This window comes from Leucopleurus acutus, assembly GCF_964270905.1.
Source record: "Leucopleurus acutus genome assembly, chromosome: 2".
Classification (NCBI taxonomy): domain Eukaryota; kingdom Metazoa; phylum Chordata; class Mammalia; order Artiodactyla; family Delphinidae; genus Leucopleurus; species Leucopleurus acutus.
This window is the reverse complement of record NC_139143.1, coordinates 64,079,571-64,087,681: the sequence shown is the minus strand read 5'-3', so window position 1 is coordinate 64,087,681 and position 8,111 is coordinate 64,079,571.

Sequence of the window (8,111 nt, the reverse complement as noted above, 5' to 3'; positions counted from 1 at the left end):
TAATGTATATAGTTCAGTCGACTGATTTGTCTGTCTCCTTTGTCCTGTTTTGTTTTGAATTTACTTCACCTGAGCAGGCCTGAGTTGCAATGGTGAAGTAAAGAGATGGTTTTTGGCACCTCAGGAAAATTCCACCTCTTTTCCTCATCCCTCCCCTTTGCAGTCAGTCTCCTTCCCTATTCCTCATGCTAATGGAGAGCTCCCACAGCCTCTTCAATCCCTTCTCCACCAGTCATTTACAAAGGGCTTTGGCAAGCATCCTTTCCGTTATTTGTACTACAACCCTGTGAAAAAGTCACCCAAGATATCATTTTTGCCATTTTACAAATGAGACAACTGAAAACAAAGAAGTAACATGACTCATATAGTAAGTGGCAGAGTTCTAATAGGAACCCAGGTCTTTTAACTCAAGCCTCAGAGTTTCTTCAAGCAGATCACACTGGACAAATAAAATGAATTTTATGCCAAAAAGAACATGCTGAAACCTAGTAGCTATATAACTAGTACCTAAAAGTAATGCTTCTATACTAACAACTATGCAAGATACATCCCCAGCTGGTTAAAATATTCTTCTTACATATGTGAAATCAAAAACATGAGTCACTTGGATAAATGAATGAACTATACAATGTCACTTACTTAATAATAGTTTTGGAGGACTGTAGTGGATGCTGCTATATGCCACCCAGATCCCTGCATTCAGATTTGAAGCACATTCATTATTCCCCCAGCTTCTGTGAGTATTGGCAGTAGCTGACAGCACTTAGCTGACTCATTCTCTGGGAAATGCCCTCACTAAATGCATGAAAGTTGCCTTGCTCGTGGTCATGCCCCACTGGGAGAGCCAACCTGCATCGATTGACTAGCAAATGAGCAATAAAGGCCCAGTTCCCTTGCCTCAAGGTGAGAAGATTCTGAAGGGATCATCCCAGCTTTAGAGTTACCCAAGGATCTTGTGAGGCCTTCGTTGTGATGGTTCCACATTTCAACTCTTCCCTCTGCCCAATCCTACTTCCTCATCCCCCCACAAATGTTCTTTTGAGAATACCCCTGCACACAAATTCCAGTCACCTGTAGAAGTTTTCCAGTGGAAGCCTATCTAAGATCAGCACAGTGAGACAGGCACTGTGAGCTGCCTTTAAAGGACTTGGCATAGTGAGGGAGGCAAAGAAGCAAAGGGGTAGTTACGGTATAGGGTGGTAAGTCTACAATGAAGCAATATATCCTGGGGATAGAGTTGGGATGGGGGGGGGGAATAAATTTTAGGCACAGAAAATAGCATATTTCCTCATATTTTTAGTTATAAAATATAGATGTCTTTGTTCTTGTCTCATTATACTGGCTTTGATGGCCAAGAAGGCTATGGTAATCCATTTGGGAGGGTAATGTCATGCAGATATGAGGAGAAAATGCCAAAGGACTAGCTTGACATTTACATGATTTCAGGGAACTGAGGGTTTTTTCTATTTCCTTGAAATGTTTTTCTACTGGTTTAGAACAGCCTAACTCTTAAATTCTACCATGTTTTATCAAAAGATTCACAGCAGGTAACTCATAAGTACTTTCTGTATTGACTGTTGGATTATGATCCCGGAATAAAGGCTTTTTGGGGGGCGATGCATAACAATGATTTTGCAGAAATAATCTAAATTTGTAATCATGAATGCAGAGTTTATCTGTTTCTCAGACTGTGATGACTAGATAAATTGGGATTCCAGCATGCCCCCAAACCATGTAGGGGTGAAGGAATGTAAGGGATAGGGGAGTACAGAGTTGGTGCTGAGGGGCTCCTCAACCATAAAGACTAAGTGATTTTTAAACCCATCCTCCAAAAGCCTCAAATGGCTGAAATTACGCTGAGGCTGGTTTCTCCCAATCTCTGGAAAGCATGTTTTACTGATTTGTTTTATGAGCTCAATAAATCACTAGGCTCTATTGATTTTTTTATGGCTGCTCAATATAATCCCTTACCTCCTCCAAAATAAGTGATGTTGATGATGATAGATAGATAGATACATAGGTAGACAGATAGATAAAATAAAAGCTGACATTGATCTTTAACATCTCTGGAGAAGACCAAGCAACCCCAGAGTCCTTTATCTTTAGCCCAACCATATTGGGGGTTTCTCCAGCCAGGAACTTCCTATGAGAAAGAGGAGGGGAGAAGAATATCAGAGGCAGAAATCCTTAGTCATTCAGAGAAGACATGAAAGATAGTATCTCCCACTGGTGTTGATTGTACTTTATCAGCCCTTAGAGAACTCAAAGGCCCCTGGGGCACTTTGTTGTCATGGAGGGATTTTCTTAGGGTAGGGACTTCCCCAAGAGTCTCTGTCAAGTTTCCCTCTCTGTAGTTGCCAAAAGCCAACCGTCTTAATGTACAAGTGAATTGTATTTTGTTGATTGTTGGATGTGTGAAGCTACAGGCATTAATTCAAATATAAGTCAGTGGAATTTTTTTCTACCCTTTACTTTCAGGTGGAGAAAAACTTGTCCCACCCCCCTAAAAAAGAAAAACAAAACCAACATAATTTCTAGTGCGCTGGGATGAGTAAACAGTCAATCCAAACTGCTATAATTTTTGTGATCAATTTCTAAATTTTTACTATGAAGTGATCCTATTTTGGAAGAAGCAGCATGGTGTATTAAAATCTGACTGAATCTTCCACTTATGGAACCTTCCACTTATGCCATTTATGGTCAATGTGACCTTGAGCAAATTAAATAGGTCACTGAGCCTCAGGTACTTTTATCAGCAAGGTGGGGATTCTAATGTCTATATCATTGCAGTTCTTTTGAAGAGCAAATGAACTGGTTTTGAAACATGTTGATTCATGTGCTTAATAGATGACAGCCCATCTTGTAGTTCTGCTCACTCCAAATACTCACTGCAAACAATTCAGTCATTAAAGAAAAATATTTGAAAAGGTTCTTGATGCCTAAATCCCTTTATATATGAAATAGTACTATAGGATGAGTTGAATTCTACAGTTACTTTCTTTTTTTTTTTTTTTTTTACATCTTTATTGGAGTATAATTGCTTTACAATGGTGTTACAGTTACTTTCAACTCAGGCTTTCTATGATTCAGTTTTAACTAGCATATGAACAAAGCAGATAGAGAAACTATTATTTTTATACAGAACTTTAACAAATATGCTTTGATAGAAAATTAGGTGAATCAGAATACCACATTTCCCAGCATTTTGACTAATACAAATGTGACTAAACATTGGTCTTAAAGTGTTTGAAACTAAAAGGAGTAACAAGAAAATTAAAGATTTTACAATATCATAAAATATCCCTTTATCACAAATGTCATTATAGCCCTTATCTGAAAATGGGGTAATAATGTAATTAATTGTTTGGGTTGTTGTGAGGATTCCACTTTTATTCTTTTAGTTTTTAAATTTTTATTATTTTTTGGCCACGCCGCATGGCATGCGGGGTCTTCGTTCCCTGACCAGGGATTGAACTGGCGCCCCCTGCAGTGGAAGCACAGAGTCTTAACCACTGGACCATCAAGGGAGTCCCTCCACTTTTAAATAAATGTAAATCATTAAGCCTAAGTACCTGGCATGTGATATGAGCAAAATGAAGAGTAGCTATTAGTATTAGCCATTATAGCAAAAGCATTTCCAAACACTCCCTGATCTTTGTATGAATGGCTACTTCGTTCATTGATTAATTCACTCACCCAATATCTACTGAACATGTTGTTTGCTGGGCACTGGTCCTGTCACTGGGAATGGGGACGCAATGGTGAAGGCAAAGTCCCTGCTCTATTTGAAGTCTCAGTTCTACTGTCATCTCCTTCCAGAGCCCTCCATCACTCAGTCTAGGTCACACCTCCCCGTCCACCACCACCACCACACTGTCACCCCTGCAGGTCACTAGGCTTTATTTGATTCAAAAATGCTTATGACTACCCAAAACTCTCTTGTTCATTTATTTGCTTACTCACTTCTTTCCTGTTTACCCTCCGCTCGCTCCACCCCAACCCCCACAGAACATACACTCCGTAAAGGCGGGGACCATGACTTCTCATTTACCACTGTGTTCCCTGCACAGTGCTGGCTATTACTCACTCAGTGCTCCCATAATTCAACCCAACTTTAATAGCAAAATTCCAGAGAAGAAAATCATTTGAGCAATTCATTTGCTTTTCTTTGAAGATTAGGTTGATGTGTGGAATTTATAAAGAAAAGCTAGAACGGTCAAGGTCATTTAACTTACAGGAGAGAAATAAACTTTAAAAATGGCCTTTAATAGTCTAGAAGCCTGGGTTCTAGTGCTGTGAGACCATGTGGAAGTCACAGCCTCTCTAACCATGTCCTTGTCTGTAAAATGGAAAGGATCATGTCCACTCTGACAAACCCACTCGTAGGGCTGTCATGTGGCAAGATACAAACATAGCTAGCATTAGGACCCTAGCCTTTACAACATGGTTTAACATGCATTTGCCCAGCTGAGTCTTACAAAAGTGATCCTTTGAAGTACAGAAGGGAGGGGCTATTTTCACTCTGTTTTACAGAAGAAGATACTAATATTAGAGAGTTCTTTTGAGTCTGGTAAGAAAAGAAGCAAGGAAAAGAGAAGTGTACTATAACGGTAGATATGTCACTATACCTTTGTCCAATCCCATAGAATGTACAACATCAAGAGTGGACCGCAATGAAAACTATGGACTTTGGGTGATAATCATGTGTCAGTGTCGGTTAATCAATTGTAACAAATATTCCACTCTGGTGAGGGATTTTGATAATGGCGTATGCATGTGTGTGGGCAGGAGGTATATGGGAAACCTCTGTATCTTCCTCTCAATTTTACCATGAACCTAAAACTTCTCTGAAAAAATAGTCTTTTTTCAAAAAACGGAAAATTAAAAGAGAGAGAGAGAAGTGGCTGGGGTCAAGTGGGGAGAGAAAGGTCAAGCAGCATCTTTGCAAGATGCTATTGTTCATCACACTCCCACTTTCGTTATCTCCTGTGATCCTTTCAGTCACTCTCATCCGATTTTATAGATGGGGAAACTGAAGTGCAGAGAATTAAGGTAATGGTTTAACCACAAGTAGCCTACTGGTAAATAAAGATAACAGGTTGCGAAGCCAGTTCCTCCAACTTCAAACCCCACACATTTCACTTTCACCACGTTGCTTCCAAGAAATGATCAAGGGCAAGAAATTTGGCAAAAGAGAAACATGCTATGAAAAGAAAATTAAAATCACCAATCGTTTTTAAACAAAGGAGGATTATCAACTCTTTTTTCTTTTCCCAGATTTAACTGAACTCTGGGTGGGGAATGTATATGGAGTAACATGAGGATTAGCTATGAGGAAGAATTTAATAACAGAGACAGTGATTTAGCCACTAATGAGGTTATGAGGGATACCCTTGGAATATAGCTTTAAGATGCGATTAAACCCTAACATCGAAACTTCCATCATTCCAGGAAAAGTTGAATGAGAATCTGTGTGAAGACAAAGGGACAGATGTTAATTTGAAGTTCCTAGCTATCATCCTTGATCTTTATAAAATGGAACTATCTTTTTAAACTGTAAAAGATATGTTTTTACACATTTTTAAAAATTCAGAAGTGAATAATATAGGAAGTACTCCACAAACTCCACTCAGAAGCCCCTTCACAAGAGACAAGCATTATTAACAGTTTGATATTGTGCCTTCTACACTGGATTTATTTTACCTAAATGTGATCATTCTCTACATACTGTTCTCTAACCGTTTTTTTCCACTCCATATGATAGACAATGTTCCAGGTGAAAAGATAAATCTACCTTTTTCTTTTCAATAGTGGACATACCATAATTATTATTTTCTTTTTATTGAAGAATTTAATACAGTAATATTTTCAGAAGAAAGACAGATCATTTCACCAATTTCTTTTCATTCTCCTGTCCAGTTTCAACCACCCACAGAGTTTTAGTTGTTCCTACTTTATAGGTGTGAAAACAGTCATTTCTTTCTTCCCCAGAAGCTTTGGTCACTTGGTCCACTAATTTTGTGTATGTAAGAAATATTGACATGAAATAAGTATTCATTTCTAGAACAAAAAATTCTCCAGGTAAAGGTTATGGTATTTTCTGCTTCACATAGAACTTGTGAAAAATAAAATCTTTAATGCATGGGATTCAAAATGAATATCCCATGACCAGAGAAGTGACCACAATCTCACATCACAACAGTACTTAAGAGTTCTTATAAACCAAGTAAAGGAGTTGACATTTTGTTCTGAAGGCAATGGGAATTAGTGGGGCATGAATGCATTTTCAACTGGGGGAGAGCATAGTCAGATAATTGATACAGGAAGATCTCACTAGCTAAAGATAATGGTTTAGAATGGTGAAAATCCAGGGGCAAGGAGACCCAGTTACTCATGAATGACAAGCCTTTATTAAGGTATTGTAACCGAAAAACCAGCCTGAACTGACCCTGTCCTGTTCCTAACCAGAACTAAGTTGTTTTTCAGAGACAACAGAGCAAAACTAAATCATGCAGCCAACAAATGCACAGAGGAGAAAATTTTACCTTTAAATAACACCAGGAACTAAAGTTTCTCCCCCACCATGGAACCAAAAGACCAGAACATGACTAGAACCCGAATGCCAGAATCCTTTCAGAAGTGAAGGGTTTTTTGTCCAGGAAGATCCCGTGCTGAAGCCTCTTTACCATATCTTACCATACACGGCCAAGTCCTGAAGCCCTCCAATCGAACCCTGACCAGTGCTTCCACATACCAACCCATTCTACCTTAACTCATAAAAATTTGACTGAACCCCAGATCAGGGAAACAGGCTGAGAGCCTTGCCTCCTGTCTTCTTGCCGGTCGCCATCTCACTAAAGCGTTTTCTTTTCTCAGAAGTCAGTGCCATAGTATTGGTTTCTATGTGCATTGGGCAGAGAGCCCCATGCTTAGTAACAGTATTAAGTATTATACCTCATTCATACTTTACCTTTATTTTACTTTTTTAAAATACTACTTTACTTACTTTAGTAAGATATTAAGTATTGTTGAGGCCAGTTGATTCTGAGCCTTGCTATAATTACTGCTGACAGAAATATTGTAGGCGAGCAAAACTTGACACCCCAAAATGTCTCTCTGGTATGTGGATTATTTCAAACTGAAAACAATCAAGGCCCAAAAGATTCAGGAAGAAACTTTGACCTTCCCGCTTCAAACTGCCTGAAGATAGTAGATAGAAGCCTTGTTCCAGGAAGGGAGCTGTCACAGTAGATAATTATAGTATGAACTAGGTTTGTAAACAGGGATGAACCTAGCAAAGTCTGTTTGTTAAAATTCCTGTGTCCCATTGTCTCTTCATGGCCCAGCAAACATTTGTTTACCAAACATTTGCTTTTCCGTCTCCCGTCAATGGCCTTCCTCCCCTGTGAAGTCCTAAACTCCTACCCCCAACATCTTCTTTTGTCTTTAGCTGAAGATGATAGTTAAGGTGAGAGTTTCAACCTTTTTAGCAAGTTATTTAATTTTTCTGGGTCTCTCCCATGTATACATGTTTTTAAACTTTTGTGTGATTTTCTCCTGTTAATCTGTCTCATGTCAATTTAATTCTTAGACCAGCCAGAAGAACCTAGAACGGTAGTGGAAAATTTCTTCCTCCCCAACAGTATAAATACAAACTCTGGCCTCTCCTTCTAAAATGTCCCTTGGCCTCAGTACATTGCTAAAGATACCAACCTCCACTTCCAAGAGGGCTTAATTACATGGCTGTAGGCTGGACTCCTGTTTCTCACCACATGAACCTCTCTCTCCAGAGGGCTGCTTGAGTGTCCTCATGACATGGAAGCTAGCTTCCTCCAGAGCAAGCAATCCAAGAGAGAAGGCAAGAAGGAAGCCATGTGCTTTACATCCTGGTGTCAGAAGTCACACAATGTCATACATACATTATTCATTTCATTTAAGTCAGTTAGTCCATCCCACACTCAATGGAAGAGGAGTTAAGTGCCATCTCTTGAAGAGAGGAATGTCAAAGAATTTTTGGACATATTTTAAAACCCCCAGAGGAGTCTAGTTTCAAATCCAGATTGATACACACGAGAGTCAGAGGCTTAGGGGACTGTGAGACGTAATTCTCC